The sequence below is a fragment of the Ambystoma mexicanum genome, chromosome 2q, assembly GCF_040938575.1.
Source record: "Ambystoma mexicanum isolate Mex_15411 chromosome 2q, UKY_AmexF1_1, whole genome shotgun sequence".
NCBI lineage: Eukaryota > Metazoa > Chordata > Amphibia > Caudata > Ambystomatidae > Ambystoma > Ambystoma mexicanum.
The window spans coordinates 996,982,853-997,005,585 of record NC_090924.1 but is presented as its reverse complement, the minus strand read 5'-3'; the positions used below and the strand labels follow the sequence as shown (position 1 = coordinate 997,005,585).

General features: G+C 44.2%; 1 long non-coding RNA gene across 2 annotated transcripts in view; it reads right to left on the bottom strand.

Moving 5' to 3' along the window:
• Nucleotides 1-22,733, bottom strand: part of LOC138569889 (uncharacterized) — a 153,707-nt gene that overhangs the window by 95,045 nt on the left and 35,929 nt on the right. Inside the window, exon 3 of one of the 2 annotated variants that reach the window (XR_011303351.1) lies at nucleotides 3,087-3,283. The exons of the other annotated variant lie outside the window; for it this stretch is intronic. This is a non-coding gene — a long non-coding RNA (uncharacterized lncRNA). Of the gene's footprint in view, nucleotides 1-3,086; nucleotides 3,284-22,733 lie in introns of those variants that run through there. 2 annotated transcript variants of the gene reach the window in all.

Sequence of the window (22,733 nt, the reverse complement as noted above, 5' to 3'; positions counted from 1 at the left end):
ATCTATTTGCGAGTTGAGTACACAATAGTGCTAGGTTCATTGGTCTCATTGCTATTGACTTGAGTTTCCACTGCTATGCTATCAATAGATCTATTTATTTTCATCTGTGTCTATTGTCATCGAATTGCACCCTTCGGGGGTCCAATCTATAATGTAAACATGTTTCCTTCTTGTGCAATACAGAACATCCAAGGGATGAGTCACATGTTCAGTTTTTAGTCACATCATTTATACATTTCTGCAACTTATGCAAATACTAAGCCGCACATAATGAACTGGTATAGTTCATGCGACCAAAACAAACCTTGCATTGATCATTGTATGATTCATTTACTTTTGTATCAAATCTTTATTCTTGAAGATTGTATAATAATGTCGATATTTACTTTTCAGATTTATCAACAATGCCTGCCTGTTCGATTAGCGGTTGCCCTTCGAAGACCCATGCTAAATCTGAAGGCACTACAATGCATGTATTCCCGAAAACTGTTGATCGAATAAGAGAATGGGTCAGACATTGCGGATATCCACTGGATGAGCTGGAAAGTAGAGTCCAACAAGTCTTACAGGACAAGAGGGGTGATCGATACCGCATCTGCAGCCGGCACTTTTCCTTGGACATGTACACAACATCTTGGGTAACAAAGAAGAATAAATGGCGAACGACACGGAAATTGCTCGAAAACGCTATTCCCACTCTATTCGTCCACATTAAGCCACCGGTGAGTCAAGTGTCCGGATTTAGCTTTAGGCCTTGAGGTAGTGTGTAGTTATCCGAATGGATTCATTGATATTGTAGGTGTTCTATCCCTTGTAATAATTTCGATATTGATATGAGTGTATAGTTTTTTGAATAATGACATTTACCAATATACTCTTTTTCGATTTCATAACCCACAAACGCAATGTATATATATGGGAACAGGGAACTGTGCTGTATTGAGCATTTTACAAGTATTCTGTCGCCTTACATGGCTATTTTTAATATTGGCATTTCATTATCAATCATTAATTTACCTTTACAACTTCTTGACTATCCCTTGAATCTGAAGCAAGAACATTCTACATCCTTGACGTGGTCGCAGTTATCAACCACTTCTAGCGTGTATCAGGTAATCTTACTAGGCTAATCCGCTACAGACTTGTTTTATGCATGTCAAGTAATATTTTTATTTTATCGTGTAATCATTTTACCGAATGTTTGGTTGGTGCTTTCCAATTGATATACACCTTAGTTATCGTCCACTGGTGTTTGTTTCAGTTATAATTAGTGTTATCCATACTAATGCAAGTACTGTCTTTCAGGGAGATGCTGAAGCGTCTGCCACATCTACAACATTTCTAGATGTTCTTCAACAGCAGGAGGTATGGATACTGACAGCTCCATCGAGCGTCATCATCAGAGCTGGAATTCTTGTTGTTTGATTGTTCTACACAATGTTGCATTCATGGTTAGCCGTTGATATGTACCTGTGCTGTCGACCCCAGGTGTGTGATGTTTTCACTATTGTAATCCTCACTAATGCAAGTACTATGTTTCAGGCAGTTGATAGAGCGTCAACCCCTGCACTTGATGCAGAGCCTGATATTCAAGTAAATCCAGGGGAAGTGGAAGCGGGACCATGCGTATACGAATCGGCGCAACAGCTTTCGGAAGTGCGCACTACATTTGCAACATCCATAGATATTCTTCAGCAGCACGAGGTATGGATAATGACAGCTTCATCATGCGTGACCATATAACGTGATTCCATTTGCTATACTTTCTTCCCTATTAACGCAAGTGCTGTGTTTCAGGGAGACGACGAAGCTTCCACTACAATCACAACATCCAATTTAGATGATGCAGATGTAAATAAATCGGAGAAATAAGTCGATGAAATGTGATCATATTTAGATTTTCCTTGATTCTTTTGGACAATGCATCATTTGCGGTTATCTCTTTATATGTACCTGTGCGTTCGACCCCAAGTGTGTGTTATGTTTCCAATATTGAAAACCATACTAATCCAAGTACTGTGTTTCAGGGAAACGACAGAGCTTCCACCACAATCACAACATCTCATTTAGATGATGCAGATGTAAAGGAATTGTTGAAATAAGTCGATGAAATGTGATCATATTTGGATTTTCCTTGATTCTTTTGGACAATGCATCATTTGTGGTTATCTCTTTATATGTACCTGTGCCGTCGACCCCAAGTGTGTGTTGTGTTTCCAATATTGAAAAGCATACTAATGCAAGTACTCTGTTTCAGGGAGATGCGGATGCCTCCTCTCCAATACAACCATTCATGGCAGTCCATGCAGAGCCAGAGGGAATGGATACTGACAGTTCCATCGAAATAGATCATCACTGGTCGAATACTTGTCGTTTGATTGTTGCACACAATGTTTAAATCGTGTTTGGCTATTGAGATGTACCTGTGTGTTCGTCCTCACGTGTGTTTTATGCTAACAATATTTTGATACATAGTAATGAAAGTACTATGTTTCAGGGAGACGATGGAGCCTCATTCCGTGCTGTCTATGCGAATACAGAAAATATAGTCGTTGCAGCGCAAGAGGAAGGGAGGACATGCGGAAACGAATCGGAGCTACAGCGTGCAGATGTTGAAGGTCGAGTCAAAAAAGTTGCAAAGAAAAAAAAACAAAAAAAGGTTAGTTACAAACAGTTCATAACTTGAAAAAAATGTTTGTGCTGGGGACTATTTTATGTTTTTTTCCAGTCAATTCTACTACACTCAATCTTGTGTTTAAACTGAACATCCCATTTCCAATCTCTCCTCCAGTTACCCATGGGTGTCAGAACTATACACACACAGACAGTGAAGCGAATGAGAGATGTGGCTTGCCAGACCGTGTACACTATGGAGGAACTATTAATTGGGGCGAGGCGTGTTCAGGCTCGAGATGCTCATGTCCAATGGCCAGAACATGAATTAACTGTGTTTGGAGACTACAGCAAAGTTGCATTGGACCATAGCTACAGTGCGACCGCACCACCACAAGAAGATGTTATTGAATGTATTGAAGATAGCTCTGAAGTATTTGCAGATCAATTTACACAATCTACACCCACCAAAAATTTGCCACCAAAAAACCTGTCGACATTGTTGTGTTCTCCCATCAATGTTGAAGTAATAGATGTCGAAATAACAGAGAATGAACCAGCCGCAGCATCCATAGACGCATCAGAACTTGATATCAGCGATATTACTTTCCAATGTGTTGAAATCTCCACAACATCACAGTCCGAAACAACGTTGACGCAGGATGACAGTCTAATGAAAAAGAGAAAATACATTGTATTCGACAGTTGTTTGATGGAAATTATAAGTATGCTGAAATGTGTGCATTCCATTAGAGGGAAAGTATGTGGGAAGCCATTGATTAATGTGACTCGTCAAATAAAAGGCAGTAACGTCAAAATAAATGCCGCCTGTAGATTAAATCATAGGTTCTCATGGTCTGCACAACCGATGCTGGGGAAACTGCCAGCAGGCAATCTACTGTGTGCAGCTGCATCACTTTTTAGTGGCTCCAGTTTTAGAAAGTTAGAGGCTTTCTTTCAGTTTGTAGGACTCCATTTCATTTCTAAAGCGCTGTACTACATATACCAACGTGATTATCTGTTTCCGGCCATTAGTGATGCTTGGAAAATTGAACAATTGTCTCTAGCAAGTACATTCGAAGGCAAACGATTCAGGCTAGCCGGCGATGGACAGTGCGACAGCCCTGGATTTTCTGCCAAGTACTGCACCTACCACTTTCAGGACATGGATAGTAAGAAAATTGTGAGTTCGGTGGTCGTGCAGGTTACACAATGTACATCGTCAGTGGCCATGGAGAAACTAGGATTTATAAAATCAGTGGAATATCTACAATCAAGGGGAATGCACATCGACCTCATAGCCACGGATAGACACGTTTCAATTGCCAAGACAATGAGAGAGCAGTTCCCACATATTAAACATCAATTTGACGTATGGCATCTTGCTAAATCAATCAATAAGAAAATCTCGGCTGCACGGAAAAAAAAAGGTTTTGAAAGTATTTTGCAGTGGTCACATTCAATCACCAACCATCTTTGGTGGAGCTCAAAAACTTGTGAGATGAAATACTACTTGAAAAATGGCGGTCACTGATGCACCACTGTACCAACGTTCACCGCTGGACAGCAAATGAACATTTCCACCAATGTGAACATGGCCCTTTGTCCCCAGAGGAGGCACGGAAGAAGAAGTGGTTGATTCCATCTTCACCGACACACAAAGCCATTGAGAAGATTGTTTTCGACAAAACTCTATCAAGAGATTTGAAAGGACTGACAGAATTCTGTCACACAGGAGATTTGGGGGTGTTCCACAATATGTGCCTAAAGTACAGGCCAAAGCGCTTGCATTTTAGCTTTCGGGGCATGAAACATCACACTCTACTAGCGGTCTTGGCCCATAACAGCAATGTCGGACGTGAACAATCTAGGCTAGGGGTAAAGTAAGGATGCCTCGCTACACTAAGGTGTTTTCAAAACGAAGTAAGCAATGGGTGATCAAACCAGTCTATGATGAAATGCAGTTCGGCTTTGTGAAAGGCCTTATTGTTGCTGTGTTAGAGAAGCACAGATATGGAATTTTGGACGTTTCTGTGGAGAGCAGTGATCCATTGCCACCGAACATTGCGACTGTGCCATGCCCACCCGAAGCACAGCTGATTGTGAAGTACAAATCCCGGTTTAAATAATTGCAATACGATTGTCTTTTTGTAAATAAATGTTATTGTACAGTGTACCTGTAAACCTAACCCCTACCTTCACCATCATGGGTGGCGAACAAGCTGGGTGTCATCTTTGAATTCTCTCTATTCACCTCACATATGTGTGTGTATATATTTTTCTCATGTCTCATCTCATGTAAATGTAAATGCTGCGCACTGTTAATGGAGGGGAGGCTTGCGTATTGCAAATAATAAAACAAACAAACAAACAATAAATCTCACTTTTAACTCAACTCCTGTGGTACTTTATACTTTCCCTGACCTTCCGACAAAAATTAAATGTCTCAATTTGGGCTGCAAAGCTCGCAGACAACGGGGACAAAATTGGGGCACTTAGAACGCGCCAGCCAAGCGGGCCGTGGCATTTGGGAGAGAAGCCAGTTCGCATTTGCACATTGAGGCGCACTACATAGACGGATTCTAAACTTCAAGTTCTCACAGATGCCTATACTACGTGATGTTGCAAATAAAGAATGCGAAGGACAGCGCCCAGATGAGGCCCACAAGTCGCACTGGAAGTATAAGGGTCTATTGTTTTTTGACCTTGAGACAGGGACCATGCCGAAAGAACTACATTTGAAGGGAGTGCGCAATAACGTAAGAGACGATAAGGCAGAAAATTCAGAAACTAGACCGAGTTTCATTTTAGTTCAGTATACGAAAAATCGTTGTCAAGAGCACGGTCCGTTTTACAGACTGCATTACGAAGAGACACAATGGAAATTTCAAATATAATGTAAGTATATCTTTACACGCTTTTATACCGGAATGAAGATTTATTGAATGGATGCATGAATAAATGAATGAATGAAGAGCTAGGAAAAGCAAGTAAAACTTGTTTGTAGTGGGCACATGGGCATGCAGGTCCACTGGTCTCACCGATCTCGGTCCTTGGCCCAGCCACTTTTCCCTGCACTGCCTACCTGCACTACGGGACTGTCTCTGTATCCTTCAGCCCCTTCTCCCGGCATTTACCTTGCACTTGCCACCAGCTGGCCCTATTATTTAATTTGTATTCAACGAACCATGTACAGCCCTTCCCCATGCGCGATCAGAAAGACACCTGGCCTAGTAGGATCGTTGTCTGTCTGCCCCACCTGCCTCGTCACGCCTAGAAACACTTGAGTATAGGCGCGTTACAAATGCCATATCATACATCATATCATTCCTCATGCATGTAGACTAACTGTCGTTTATCATTGTGTGTTGGCCTCGATTTATCTCGTTACTTTTTGCATTGATTTTAGAGACGAACATACTCCATTGAACTATCCTTGCAAGCAAATAGTTTCTGATCGGCCGTAATAAATAAAATGAGTAATATTAATGAAGTTCGGCTAGCGAGACTAATTATAATTTTTTTGTTTTCATAACAGGTATTTGATCCCATTCTGCCACTGCCATCTGTTTGAGACACCGGCGGATGGATTCTTCAGCAGACACCTGCAGCTTCGTGTCAACAACTGGAGCACGATCACCATATTATGGGACGATCGCCAAGGGCCCACATGCCCTTACGCTGTACTAGTGGCTAGAAGCAACATATCAACCTTTACGCTGGACTAGTGCCTAGTTGATGGAACAGCCTTGCGGTTCACCGTGCTTCCAAAGTGATTCTTTTTACGAAAATGAACACCCTGTGTACCATAAAGGAACAGCGCGTGACTCAAGATGAAACGGAACAGTTATTGCGGATACAGATAAAAGAAAATAAATGGCTTTCGGAGTTCATATGGCAATTGCTGAATATTCTCTAAACATTTAATGTCAAATAAATGTACTTTACCAAATGTACCGTGTTGCTGTTTCATTTTAAAGTAGTTTCCTATTCCGAATTGTGGCGCGCTGTGTTGTGAGTTGATCTGTGTTGGTTTCCGGGTTCTGTGTGGAGTCGCGCAGAAGACGACTGGGCGCGTTTGCCTACGCAGCACAGTAACGTCACGGAGAGAGGCGGGGAATATGAATGTTTTGATAATGTCAGGCTCAGGGGCGGGGGAATTGATTTAGTGCCGCAAAAGCAGGTCAGCCAGGGCGATGCGGCAAGTGATAGGATTATCAGAAAATGGCGGCTTCCTGGTACTTGTTTTCGCGTGCGTTTAATGGACGAAAACTCGGGTAAGGTCCATAGGAAAGTTTTCTAAAATTGAGCCACTTAGGCTTAAAAAAACATGGCCGACCCGTAGGGACAATAAACATTTTTACTAGACCATGCCTTTAAGTATTTGATCTGCCCTCGCAAACTGTCATTCACGTCCTTTAGCCCCCGAACCTTACAGTCATTGTGTCCCACTGTTGCTTCTTGTAACCAAGTCGCAAATAACCCCTCCCACCTGTTTGGGAGATATCTTAGTCTAATGTTCCTCTAACGCAAACCCGAGTGCTCACAATTTGTCCAAATTAAAAGTCCCATAGACGGGAAACTGAGTGCGTTTATTGAGCCGTGTCAAGAAATGTCAGAAGTCTAAAAAGTCACAAGTAGTACTGTTAAACATATAATGTGCTGGTGAGCTCTTAGGAGTGGCTGCTGCCAGTCTAGACTGTCTTTTGCCCATTTTCTGTCCCTAGTTTTATGGCCAAGTGCCCGGCAGTCACTTGCTGCCGTAACATTAATTCTTTGGCTATGCTCCTTCATGGTCCTGAGATGGAAAAGGGGATTTACCAGACACTCAGCAGAGTGGTCCTGAAAGGGCCAAGAAGTACTCAACCTGCAAGTATCCCTTGTTCCCTATCCGTGTGCTGTGTGTTACTGTCCCGCCAGATCCTATTTTTCCCATTCCTGTTTTATTTTCCCTATCTAAAACAGAAACATAGACAGAGAGGCCTCTTTCGAGTGCCGTCTACTACCAGTGTCCGAGCAAAGTCAGACCGCATTCAGGTGCACATAGCTGCGACCTGTAGGGTTTATTTAAGCAAAACGGTAGGAGTCCTTTGATAGGGTCTTGGAGTGCAAGCAGTCCACCGATCCAGTGCCGTACTGCGTTGCATTAAAGGTTCAAGTCGCGGCACCAATCTGTGAACGCCAAAAATATTTATTTTAATTTCAAGCAATGAATTGAACAAAGGGTTTATTGCAGTTACTTGCAAGACAAACAGAGAGCATCCTAGCATTAACTCATTCCCAACTCACTAGCCCCCACTACAGATAATAGACATCAAAATGATGAAATGCACTTAGTACCCCTAGTACACTATTACTGCCTTCACTAGAACAATTGAGGTATTTGCCACAAGGGACTAGTCTACCCTTCACGTTCTTTTCCATAAGGCATCATAACTAATGTCAGCTAAGATTTAAGGAAAAATAACAAAAATACAAAGGGTAGGGATACAAGAGTGACGTCACGATAGATAGAGCAAATACATGTTTTCTTTCTTATTTTGTTCTGCCAGAGTAATCTCTCGATCCTGCCCCTCCCTTTCCGTTTCCCCAGCCCCAAGATTACCAAACTATGGTATTATGTATTTATTTTCGTTCCTACTCTGCGAGCATCCACAATATAAAGTAGGAAATAGAAACAGAAAAGCCAACGTTAGGTGGGCATAGCTCGAAACAAACATACAAGTTCCTTCTGTCAAATCACTAGTCACAAGACTGGTTTTTGATTCACATCATAACATTTCACAGATGAAGTTGGTCACTTAGGAAAGTGTCCAAATACTCCAATGCAATCACACTGCTGCAATAAGAAGCAGTTTGGATACATCTTCTTTCAAGAGCCCAACCCAATGTATTGCCTTGATCTATATTATTTTATTTTATTTGTGAATAAGGACTGAAGTGGCCGGTGAGTGGCCATGACATGCTGCACTCCAGCCACCTGTACTGCTCCTCTTCTAGTGGACATTGGTCATCTGCATGTGTTATGGAGACTTGTCTTGCACCTTTAATATTTCGCACAACATTTCACCTTTGGGCTATCTAAGGGACGCCTGATTATTGTCCATTCAGAGCTTGTCTTTGCTCTCTTTGGTATTCCCGGGGCACTACACACTGCTCCATGCTGGATAGGCATGCATAGTTTGAGGGGAAGGCTATGCTAGCCTTAATCTCTGGATAACCTCCATTTGACTTTCTCTGAAGCATCTCTGCTGGAACATAGGCTGTTTGGCATCTTTGAGCATCACTCTCAGTTTACTAACATTCATACATAACATGTTATCCAGCTCAGGCGTGTATGCTTTTGCTAATGTATAGTTCGGTTTTATTATTGCAGAAAATACTCCCGATTGTTTTTCCGGAAACACGAAGAGCTAAAAATATATAGAATATTTGCATTATTTATGCATTATATTCGCCCATTAATATACATAATGTGGAAACTCACCACGTTATGACTTTTATATTGAATGAAAATGTGTGAAAATCACATATAAACTAGTCTGGTCAGGCTGTGCTGCAGTGGGTGTTGGTAGAACTTTCTGTCCTAATGCATTTCAAACATCGCAGAAGGCAGATTAACCACCTTTCAGACTTGAGTTTATATCTCCCTAATTCCAAATACAGGTCGTCTGCCCAGAGATATTTTCACTTCATCCAAGGGCCCACTTACCACACCACACCACACAGGGCCTCATTACTTACAAGTTGGGTGGTGCTAGTAATGCGGCGGGAGAGTATGGTTTTGGCAGTGGGGTGGAGGAAAAGCCTCCAGCAAAATGCTAGGAGGTAACGCTGCCACCTTGCTGCCAAAATGTGGCCATTTCAACAGAATTACCACCGGCAGAATTACTGCCCGTTGAAATTCTGCAGAATTCTTCATAAATGTGGACGAACACCACCATACTGCCACTTGCAATCCAGCTGTAATTCTGCCGGACAAAGTGGTGGTAACGGTAATTACGTTTAGTTGTATTTCAGCAGATTTACCACCAAAATACCACAAACTTATAATGAGGCCCACAGTCACAGTGGGTGGCAAATTTGACAACTATGCAGGGTTTAACAATACATCACCACATGGTTCGCCACATTCAGTTATGTTCGTTACTCCAATACAGGAGCGTGCAACATGTGAGCATTCAGATGGTGTTCAGGAGCTCCATTGCCCATCAATGCCATGACTTTTTTCTGAGACCCAACAATTCATAAAAGGCTTTTGTCACATGGTTTAGCGCCATCTTGTCTTTCCCCAATTCAAATTCTTAAGTTATGTTCACATCACTTTTTTTTTTTACATCATTATTTTAGTGTTTGGAAGAATTAATAAGAACTTGCTAACTAGATAATGTCTGCGTAAGATGCATTAGATAATTTCCAGTTTCCACTCAGCACAAAAAAAATGTTAAAAAACTAAAACAAACATGCCAGTAAGCCACTCTGTCTCCAATGCCACTTATCTCCTTATTTACGACCTACAGTAACAGCGTTTTGCGATGACAACACTTTCATGCATGAAAGTGCAAAAGAAAAAGGAAGATATAACTACCTCCAAACTGCATCTCTTTAGGGGTATCTGTCCAACCCATTATGCACAAATTGCCCATTCTGAAAATGGCTTTTATCTGTAAATAGCATCCTGGCTCTGCAAAAATGCACTTCAGCACAAAACATTGGAAGGTAGAAATATGCCTCAATTTGTCTTCCAATACAATCTTATTTTTAAATTTGAAATGGTGGTAGGCGTGAACCGTCAGATAATAAGGCTGAAAGCTCCCAAAGGGTCCCATGTAATGCTTAAGTAGCCCTTCCATTCCTGATTTTCATTGTATGCACTAAAGGTCCCAGAATACAAAGAAAACAAAGTGAAGTGAACGATCTACTGAGGCACTGCATGGGACAGAGCGAGAACTCTGAGTTCCGGAACTGGAAATAGCACCATGATAGTCTGGGGATGCAGCACTGCAAAAGGGATGCTGGACATAATTTGGCCAATATCAGAACACCAGTACTCAACTATGAATGAACAAAACATGCAAGTTACACATCTTTATTTTGCACATTACCTGCAGCTTGTGAAAGGGTGTGGAAGAAGGAGAACGACACAAAGGTGACAAGATTTTGAGCAAAGACTTCTATTCTTAACAAAATGAAGGAACACAAATAGTATTTCCTACCTCTAGGGGTTTCCCCGCCACAACTAAACTCTAAAGGAAACGTCTGAAAGTAAAGTGTCCACCGTACAGTGTCAAACTCCTATTTCCATCCCTTACACTTGAAAACAGACTAAAGTGGTTACAGTCCTCTTGATCCATAAGATTGACTCCTTTCTTCTGGACAGGCACAGTTCCATAAAAGGGGGAATGTCGCCCCTTCCACTGGCCTTGTTCAGGCTTCACTGGAAAGTTCAACAATGTAAGGGGAAAGTCTCCCTTCCCCTGGCCTTTCTCAGGCTGTCTTTCACAGTTCCACAAAGTAGGGGGAATGTCTTCCTTCCCTTGGCCTTTCTCAGGCTTTACTTGGCAGTTCAGCAAAGTAGGGGGGGTGGGGAGGGCGTCTCTTTTCCTCTGCCTTTTCTAAGGCAGTCTTTCACAGTTCCACAAAGTAGGGGGAGTGTCTCCCTTCCCATGGCCTTTCTCAGGCTGTCTTTCACAATTGGGAAGCCCTGGTATACTCACCTGCCAGGTACTGCCTTAGGTCCCAGACTCATTCAATGGACTTTCTCTTGCTCTTTACCTGAGCCCCTTCAGTGGCTCAGTGGGCAGACCTGGTACACTCTCCTGCTAGTCACTGCCCTGGGTCTCAACCCCTCTGACTTGGTTTCTCTTAATTGGGCCCCTGTGCCCTTCAATTTAATTTCTCTTGCATCAACCCTAGAGCCCTTCAACTTGGCTTCTCTTATGTTGATCCCAGACTCCTTCAACTTGGCATATTTTGTTTGAGTCCCAGACCCCTTCAATGTGGTTTCTCCTTTTCGGTTCTCAGACCACTTCAATGTGGTTTCTCGTTCTCTGGTCCAGACCCCTTCAATATGGTTTCTCGTTCTCGGGTCCCAGACCCCTTCAATATGGTTTCTCGTTCTCGGGTCCCAGACCCCATCAATATGGCTTCTCTCACCCCCTCAAGGTGCCTGGGCCTCCCCTGCACCTTCTGGATGGGCTCCCATTTGCTCACCTCGACCTCAGGCTTCTCCACATCTTCCCACGGTTCTTCGGACTTGGTTCCTGTTTGGGCGCTGTCGTACATGGCTTCCCGGCACCTCCTGGGAGCCAGGCTGTGCGTACCTGCTAGACCGTTTTCCACAGCGCTCTTCTGCACTGGGAGCCCCAGCCTCTTCTGGCCTCATTTCTTCGGTCTCCTGTGGAGCAGGCAGGGATGGCATAACTTCTCCTGCCACGTCCCCGTCAGCAGCTGCAGGTTCAGCTTTGCAGTTCACAGAATTGGAACTTCGTTTGTGGTGCCTCCAGGGAGGGACTGACTCTCTTGAAAGTCCTTCCTTCTTTTTACTTATTCTCAATGGATTACAACCAGAATGTTCATTCCAATTCTCTTGAGGATTCTTCCTTACTACGCACCTTCTCCTAGTCCAATTATATTGAGGTGACAGTTCAGTGGAGTCAAACCTACTCTTCCTCAACTCAGTATTATAGGTTCTATTGATCTGGCATAAGTACATAGGGGAGCTGGTATTAGTGGAGGGAGATAAGGAAGGAGGTGTAAAAAAGTTGGGTAAATGGGGAAATACGCCATCCTCCCTGTATCCCAGAGGGGGAATCCCTCCCCTTCAGAAACTCCTGCTGATTAGCACTCCCAGGGGGACTTTTGGGTAGCAGCCTCACATCCCTCGCCTAATGGAAAGGGTCTCTCGCCCCCGCCCCCGAAGAGAAGGGACTACAGCACAGGATTTGTCACACCTGATAAAAAGGAAATGCAGATGCCACAGCTTTTTCACCTGCATGGCATCCATGACAGCTTCAGTTTGATATGGATTTGATATGGAATTGGTAGAACTCTGTGGGTCACGGTCAACTGGGAGACAGCATTGCACCTTTCGGTCTTGGTGACCAATCAATTGTTGCATATGCAATCCAAGTATCTGTTCACAATCATAACAGATAGATTGCCAGGCAGTTTTATGGGAGTAGCGAGAGAGCATGAGGCTGAGCTCTGACAGCAAAATACTCCATCTTTCCATGTGGAGCGTGGCGTGCTTGAGGAAGGAGTCAGACAAAGGTGTGGCATTTTATGAACGCTTCTTTATTAAACAATAAGCAAAAGGCCTAACTCTCCCTATTCTAAAGGGCACCCCCTACCTAAGGAAAACTTGGGTACTTGTACAAATGAAAACGGTCTGTCCTCTGTCCAAAACTACCTAACTCTAGCCCTACCACTATATACACAAACAACATAAAGAACACCAGGAGAATGACTCCCTTCTGCTGGTTCCCTTAGTGACTGTGTTTAAAACGTCTATAACTAAGAGTCCATCTTCCACAAAGGTATAGTGTACAAGGAGGCTGACTCCCTCCTCCTGGTCAAATGGTTAAGTGTCTTAAAAATATCTTTGGCAACCATTGCCCTAGCTCTGCAATGTTGTAAACTGTATTATAAGCTGTCTGTAACAACGCCGCAATACCCAAGGGTCTGGGCGTTTAACAAATGTAATAAAATGAAATAAATAAAAATAGTGTCTGAATCAACAAGACTGTTTTGTGAAGCCAGAAGAATGATTCTCTTCTCTTGCTTCACTTGACTTTTGAAGACAATATTTCTTAATAGTTCTTTTTAAGCTTTGTACTTCTCTTCAGAGGCTTTTTCCCTAGTTAATTTAAGTGTTCTTGCTACCCTTTGTTTACTGTCACCGTAAGTATTGTGGTAAGGAAGACTACTCCTGAGTCCTTGGTTACCTTTGCCAGAATCACAGAGACAATGTAGATTACTCCTGAGGCTTTGGTAGGCTTTGCACCAACTACTGAGACAGGGGAGATCACTACTTATACTTTGGCCTACTTTACAACAGTTACTGAGACAAGGGAGATCACCCCCGATGCATTTGTTACTCTCTCCAAGCCACTACCGGGCCTGCCATGGTTCCCATTACCTCTTTCTTCTTGGGACAAAGTTGCTGGTTCTTCCTGGGATGTTGGGACTGCTCTTCTGCATTCGTCATTCCTTACCAGTTTCTTCTTTCTTCTCTTTACCCTACTTCAGTTCTGCAGGGCCTCCACTTCAGCGGTATCAGCATTGTTAATGGACCCACCAGTCCACCTTGCTGAGGTCATGCCACCGCTATCCGGATTATCACTTCAGCATTGATCAGGCCTCCCTCTATCTCCCAAGGCTTCCTCCAACCTTCCACCCACATCCCCTCGACCAAGGACGTGCTTCTCTGTCTAGCGTCTTGATTGCTGGGTTTGAACTTCCTGAGAAGGTGCATTTTCTTCACGCTGGCTTCTCGCTAGCTTCTCTGGTATTCTTTCAGGCAGTCATTCATCTGTTTTTATGGTCAGATACTGGGTCCTCCCCAGGGCACTGTCAAAGTCCCTTGTCTGTCTCAACGATGCACTTTCCAAGCCTCCTCAGGGCCACCTCATCTCAGTACTTTGGAAGTCACATGAAAGATTTGTTTGTATAACTCCTGTCATTTTCTTCTTCACGGTATTTCCATAAGACAATGAATTAGGTATTATAGGAAGAAAGGGAGGAGTGTCACAATAACAAACAGTGGTACTGTCAGAGGCTTTTCTTACAGATCATAAGGATTTCGGGGACTCGGAGGTAAGAGGGTTAGGGAGCTCCACCATGGAATGGGAGTCACCATTCCCATGAGGGATGTCCCTCCCTGAGAGGTCCCAAGTCTTTTTACCACCTGCAGGGGGAATATTGGGTAGCGTCCTCACCTCCATAGCCTCACAGGGATGGTCTCCCCCATGGGGAAAAGTGACGTGACCCCATGATTCGTCACATACCCTTGTCCTCAGCTAAAGGAAACATGGACAGGAAATCTATGTTCCCTTGTTCCTTCCCTTTTCTATGTTCGATGGAAAAACAATATGGTTGGAGATCCAAAAACCAACGCATAATGCAGGGATTGGGGTCTTTTCAAAACCCTAGCCAAATTGAAGGGGAAGAGTCAGTTAGGAGTTGACATTTCTGACCAGTAAGGTAATATTTAAAATAAAAAACAGCCCACTTAATGGCTAGGGCCTCCAAGTCAATAATAGCATGGTTGGTATGTTGGCCATGGTACAGAGACAGCTTTATTGGACTCAAAGTCCAAATTGCTGCGTACCATGAACAATGGAGGAACACCGCATGTGATGTTATTGGATCTATCGGCCACCTTCGACCTGGTTGACCATCAGCTATTAGTTGCCAGGTTGAGGGAGGTAGCCGCATTTTCAGCTTAGAGTCAATCCTTTCTGAGTAATAGGACACGCAGGGTGTGCAGCGACATTGCGGAAGACCACCCCCTGCCCATTATCCCTCCACCCCGTGAGTGTCTCGTTTCTTGGAGTCCCCCAGGGTGCTTGTTTATCACCTTCTGTCTATATTATTTTTACTGCCCCCCTTTTTGAGATGTTAGACAAAAATCAGGTAGAATTTGCTAACTATGCGGATGACACACAATGTGTCATTCCGCTGTCAGGAAATCATGAGCAGGACTCTGTAAAATTGAATGAAATTTATGACATCATCCAAGCACGGATGGTTGAAAACGGACTCGCATTGAACAAAGAAAAGACAGAACTTATAGTTGTTGGAACCCCTAAGAGAATAGAAAAGTTAGGGGTAAATACAAAAATGTCACCTTGGCAGGACACCATATACAAACTAAAACAAAAGTGAAAACATTAGGCATTGTATTGGATCAGCATCTTAACATGAGAGCGCAAGTGAGCCACCTGGTAGCCTTATCTGCATACCATCTAAAATTACTTACACAGATCATCCCGTTATTTCAAAAGCCAACTGCGAAATCATAGCTAGAGCAATTATTGGATCTAAGATGGATTACTGTAGCAGTCTTCTTTTGGGCATCAACAAGACAGAGTTTGTAAGACTACGGGTCATTCATTCAGAAAAGCGCAGTCAGAGGCATGACGGGACTAAGGAGATCTGACCATGTAACCAAAGCAAGAAGAGACTTACATTGGTTACCCATTAAAGATAGGGTACAATTTTGGGTACTTGTACTTGTTATGACACACAAGTGCATCACATGCACGGGACCTGTATATCTTTCAAGGGATCTGCATGTGAAGTTGAATACAAGAACGCTCAGATCAAATGGCACACTACAGCTCAAAGAGCCGAGATGCACACGCTCACAGGTTAAACAGAGCACTTTTTACGCAGCAGTCCCGAAGGTCTGGAAATCTCTGCCAGAAGAAATTAGAAAGATCAACTTAGTTGAAAACTTTAAGAACAAAAATGTAAAAACATATCTTTTCAACTAATCTGCTGGCTGCCTCTATGATAACCATGCCTCCCAGTTTCCCATAAACTGAGCTCCATGTTTCTATGTTTGATTGTTAGTACTTGTTGTGCCCATAAGCCTCTGGGTTCTGAGGAGCTCGTTATAAATTTGCAAAGTAAAGTATGCGTAGGGAAATGTTTCCTGCTGATATACAGGACGGGGTGCTCTATTCTTTGATGCATCCTAGGTCAAAAGATCTTTTTCTTTTTTCCAAAAGGAAAAAAGACTGATTTAGAATGACTACATGGAGCAGTCTTTCTAAATCGGACTGTCAAGTCCCTGCCGCACACAAGTGCGCCAGGGGTTGACAGGCTCTGTGTTCCCTCGTGGACTCGTTGTGGGAGTGGCAGGTACGTTTGAAACTGATTGTGTGTACGTGTATGTGATTGTATGCGTAAGTGTAGGGAGAATGCGTGCATAGATGGGGGAAAGGGTGGTGAAAGTGTGGTTTCTGGGGGGCCAGCCTGCCGATTAACGAGAGAATGAGCGGGAGAGGGTGGGGAAGAAGGGGGTTCTATGTAATAATACTGTATTTTAAAGCCTACAGAAAAACGGCCAAAAGAAAATAAGTCTTTTTTGTGTTCAGGCTTTAATATGTGGGATTACGCCATTGAACCCTTTGATGCTCTTATGATAAAACCTTCCCAAGACCTACCTTGGAAGCATCAGTCTGGAGAATAAACCTCTTACTAAAATTGGTAATTTTAAGGACAGGCTCACTGCAAAGTATGTGTTCAGCATATTGAAACTATCCCGATCTTGTTTTTTCCATTTTAATTTCTGCGGTGCTGCGATTTTAAGTTTATCAGTGTGATTGGCAGTGATGGTAGAATATCTCGGGATAAACTGGCGGTAGAATCCAACAAGCCTCAAAAACGCACAGAGTTTCCTTTTTGCTTTTGAGGGGATGTTTTCTGAACGGCTCTAACCTTTTCCAATAGGGGCTTGTTAGGGGTCAGAAATGAGAGGCGAGCACAAAGTTGTAATATTCTCAACATCAGACATCTTTATTAAAACAAAAGGGTAGGATGAAAGCCTCTCTGTCCCTATAGATCAGTCTGTGTGAAGTCGCCAGAATTTATAACTGTCCTTGTGTCTAAAACATACTAATCTGACCCTCACACTAGAAATTATCAATTAAGGGTGCTAGATAATATCTTTAACTTAAGCTTGGCAAAATGTGTTCATAATTAAAACAAATAAATAAATACAACAAAAGCAGTTTTCTCCAAGGAGAAATCCTTGGATCCAGAGGGTGGTCCTCTTCCCCTGGATATTTAGATAAGATGGCAAAAATTTCTCTTTCAAGCAACGCTTTCTTGAGGATGGTAAAAAAGTTCCTCTTTCAAACAATAGTTCCTTTAGGATGGTAAAAGTGTCTCTTTCAAACAATAGTTCCTTTAGGGTGGCAAAGGTATCTTTGGTATATGTCTTATCTAAATATGTTTTTTAATACAACTTTGGTGGATCTCCTGGTATACTCCCCTGCCAGGAATCCTCTAGTTGTTGTGACAGGGGGGTCCCATCCCAAAGAATCACGCTGAGTCTTAATGAAAAGTTCAAGGGTGTTTATTACAACACAGATGCTCAGACTACCTGACTTACTAGGGAACTTCTAGCTTTCCCTCTCTTTTCCCGCTTAGTAGTCTCAGGGAACGGGTAATGGTGCCTTCTTTCAACCAGCATCACTCTCACTTTTTTCAGGCCCTCTCACTCCTGATCCTTCTCTATACTGGTCCCTTACACTATTCTCCTCCTACCACATCACTGTCCCTCCAAACTCTCACTCTGCCTTTCTAACGCCACTCTTCAGTCTTACTTCATTTCTCACTCCTATTTCGATTACTACTTTTAGCCGCAACTGTTCTATACCACCGTCCCTCCTTCTCCCTCACTCTACTCCATTGCATCCCGCTCTACCTCTCCTACTCTCTTACTCTGATACTACCACCACCTCTACTACCACTGTCCTCCTCAAGGGATATGGGACCCTGCTCACCCCTCTACTACTGATGACCACTCTACCAATTATGAGCTTCCCTTACTACTCCCGCCACCTTCTATCTTTACTCCCAACTGCTACTACTACTAACTCCACCACTACCTCTGCTCCACTCCAATACTCCTACTCTTCCTTTCCTACTCCTACTTTTCTCTCTCTCCTACAAACATTCCACAGACCCCCTCTCACCAATAGTTTCGGCACTGCTTTCTGCTTTCGCCTCCTCTGGTCTCTTGGAAGTACTTTTCCATTGCCTGTCCCTACCCAACTAACCCACACCACACAAGTCACCTGCACCTTCTTAAAAACCCCAACCCCTCCCAGGATTGGATACCCACCCTGTCCAATCACTTACCTGGCTCAAGGGGGTGTGGCGTGGGAGTGCTTAGGGAGGCTTCAAAAAGGGCTTCTAAGCCCTGCCCCCTTTTCTGGAAGCATCTCTGGCAAGGAAAGTGAAAGACTTTCTGAGGAACTGGAGTCCCTGTTTTATAAGGCCTTCTGATGGGCCTTTCAATCTTAATGTCTCTGGTAAGCTGGTGGGAGCCTCATTTACAAGGCCTCCTTTTCTGAATGGTGTGTATATCCCTGGAGACTTTGCTGCATCCCTTTCTTGCGGGGCCCGTGTTAGGCTGCTGGTTGTCCGCTGCAGCAATTTTGCGAACCGCTGCAGCATTGTGGCTTCCCTCTGCTGCAACTTCCCCCATCAGTGTTCGCCGTTATCATCATCATAGGTAAGGTGGGGAGGGGTTCTGTAGACACCCGGGCGAGCACCAGGGAATGTTTGGGGTGGACTCCCTCCCTTCTCTGACACGGCCTGTAAGCAGGCCTTATCACATACCTCCACCCTTTCTTGTAGGCTGTCTTCCCCGGGTTCTAGCTGGCTGAGGGTATTGAGAGAGGAAGTCTCCATTAGCTTGTTTACTACCGGCCCAATGTTCTACTCAGAAAGAATGGGGTTGTAGGGCTAGGAACCATCTGAGGACACAGGTATTAGTTTCTTTGTTTTTCAACATCCATACCAATGGAGCATGGTCAGTAACACGTTTGAATTGCAACCCTGCTAGATAATATCGTAGATTTGAGACCACCCATCTGATTGCAAGGCACTCTAGCTCCATCATGGGATAACTTGTTTCACGGGGAACATGTTTCCTGATGATAAACATGATGGGTCACTTCACCTTCCGGAAGTTGGGAGAACACCACTCCAAGTCCTAAAGTGGAAGCATCTGTTTGTAATATGAATTCCTGATCAAAATTTGGCATCACAAGGACAGAGTTTTGCAGAGGGATTCCTTCAGTTTATTCCAATCTTTAAGAGCAGGTTGACCCCAGCAAACAAGATTGGGTTGGTTCTTGGTTACTTTATTCGTAAGGGGTGCTGCCTTTTCAGAAAGGTGTGCAATAAATCTTCAGTAGTACCCTACGAGTCCCAGAAAGGCTTGTATATCTCACTTAGTGATCGGCTGAGGTGCATGCTGAATTGCTTCTATTTTGGCTCTTTGGGGAAAGGACCTGCCCACTCCCCACTTGAAAGCCTAAATATTTCAATACTGAGTGAGCCAAATGGCACTTGAAGGGTAAGTTTGGTCTTGGAGAGCTGCTCACACACCTTCCTCAGGTGTTTCAGATAGTCAGACCATGAATTGATGTAAATGACAACGTCATCAATGTATGCCCCTGCGAACTCTCGGCACAGAGCTAACACCCGATCCATCAACCGCTGGATAGTTGCTGGGGGACAATGTAACCCAAAGGGGAGGACAGTAAATTGAAAGAGGCCGTCTGGTGTGTAAAACACAGTGTCTGACTTATCATTCTCGGCCAATGGGACTTACCAATAACCTTTAGTCAGGTGCAGGGTGGAGATATATTTGGCCTGGCCCAAGGTTTCCACCAGCTCGTCAATTCGGCACTCGGTAGGCATCAGATTTGGATATCTCATTAAGTCTGCGGAAATCAATACAGAAGTGGTATGTTTGGTCAGGTTTAGGAACCATCGCTATTGGAAAGGACCATTCGCTGTGAGACCGTTTAACTACTCTGAGGTCTAGCATCTTCTTTAGTTCTTCTCGAACCAGTGTTTTCCTCGCCTCCAGTAGTCTTTATTGTTTTCTGGCGAAATACGTGATCTGGGGGTGTCTATGTGGTGAACCAAGCCTCCAACTCCACCCGGTTTAGTAGAGAACACATCCGGATTCTCGTTCAACAATTGGGTCAACTGCTTGTGCACTGGGATGGTGAGTGCTGTGGGTATTCTCCACGCCATGGGCATTTATAGGAAGAGGATTTTCTCTGGTATTATTGTCGTAGAGCAACAGTAGCTGAGGGTTACTATTGTCTTTCCATTCTTTTAATTTGTTGACATGGTACAGTTGGCTGGGTCTTCGGGGATCCGCTTGTTGAACCTTGTATGCAAGTTTGGCTATAACCTCAGTGACTACATATGGGCTGCGCTACTATGCCAGTAGCGTATAGTGTGTTGTGGGCGGGAACACCATGGCCTTATCACCAGGCTGGAAAGTACGAAGTCTGGCCCCTTTGTTATAAGCCTTCTCTTGGCCAGGGCTTGTAGGCCCACTCCCCGACTTGCATGCCCAAGATACAAAAGAATATAACACACCCCAGCGAGGAATGAGACCAGGAGGACAGGCTGCAAGAGTTTAGTCGTTTATATAAAATTTGGCATCCAGAGAACTCTGCTGCCCGAGAGCACTCTGGCATACATTACCAAGGTGGCAGCTTAAGTAGGAATATCGCTTCATACATGACATCATTGCATAGGGGACTATATAGACAGGATTGGATAAAACAGTTGGATACATATGTAATACATGATGTTGCTCCCGCTGGATTGGTTGTTCAGTTGGCGGGAGGGCTCATACCACGAGATCCAGCTGCCTGTGTCCGGGTGGGGTGAGGGTCAGGTCACGATGAAGCCGGGCAGGCCCTAGCTACTCTAACATAACATATTGCTTTAGGCATGTACTAAATAAAAGTTACTGAGGCTCCTTTGAGCAAATCATTATCCTCTATAAATTCTAAGTTTACAACAACATCATTATTCACTGGTGTTTTAGGGGGTTTAACACAACTCGGGAGGGCTCCATCCAGGTGGGATCATTGATCATGGGTCGGGTCTAGGCGCATCAAAGAGACAAGGGGGCATACTGACAGTTCTGAGGTGCAATATACTGTGACAGAGGTTGACTTTTATTAGTCGGGGCACACTGGGGTGGGCATCGCACTGGGGTTACATATCTGGCACATCAAAAGAATACCCATCAGGGCCATGGGGTTGTATTGGCAGTACTTTTCCAGTACCGGGGATGAGGGGGGGCATAGGCAGGTTTTGTGGAGATGGATGTGTTTGCAGGGCATGGTTCGAGCCGGTTCAAGCACAGGACAGTGATCTCAGAGGAAGAGTGAGGCGTTACATTTATATTGTTGCAATTACCTCCGGCTCAGGCATGAGAATGGAGCTGCAGGGCTTTCAGAGACGGGGAGAAAAGGTGGGGGCTTTTGCGAACGCTGTGCGCGGCGCTGCAGAGGGGAGAGAAGCCTTCTCGCAGTATCGCGGTGAGGTCTAACCCAAAGATGGAGTCGGAGGTGTCCAAGATGGATGCCAAGTGTCTCTCCAACAGCCCCACCTGCGTCATCATCAGCACAGGGGCTGGTTATGTACACAGGGGCAAAAATAGGGAGCGTCCTCCACTGTTGGTCGAGCAAGTGATGCATCTTAAACTGAATGGGTGAGGGGGGCACGAATGGCCCTGCCACTCCCACACAGGCTTCCTGCAGAATTTATCGTACCAACTCCCTCCCTTTTTCCATATATCGGCTGGTGTTCTGAAGCATAGGATGATCGCTGGTCTGTCGGTTGCATGGTTCTTCCCATTTTTCCCTCATGATGTCCAGCACGTCTCTGGGGTTACAGCCATAAACCCATTGAAAAAGGGAGAACCCTGTGGAGGATTGGGGGTTTTCCGAATAGCGAAGAGAGCCCAGTGAATGAGGTTGTCCTCATTCCGGCCATCCTCAGCAACCAGTTGTCTCAATATGCGCTTCAGTGTTTGGTTGAATTGTTCAACAAGACCGTCCGTCTGAGGATGTTAGATAGACGTGCGGAGGGTGTACATTTTCATGAACGTTTTCATGTCGACATGAAACTCGTTCCATGGTCAGTAAGAATTTCAGTGGGCAATCCCACCTGGGTAAATAATGGTATTAAGACTTTTAGGATTGCTTAACTGGTGTTACTTCGCAAAGGGAATGCCTCAGGATACATCATGGCACAATCCAAGATTAACAGAATATATTTATTCCCGGCGTTTGAGGATTCCAGAGGTCCCACGGCATCCATCACAATATGGAAGAAGGGTAACTCAATGAGTGGTTGTAGTGGGGCCCTTGACGCGTCAGCGGGGGACGTCATCTTGCAAACTGGACAGGCAGCACAAAACTGCTTCGCCTTTGCATGGAAGCCGGGCTAATAGAACTGTGCAAGTGTTTTTCTCCAGCCCCAGGTGTCCAGATGTTAGATTTGAATGTGCAAGTCCTAGGATGGCCATCCGGAATAATTTAAGCACCAACAGTTGG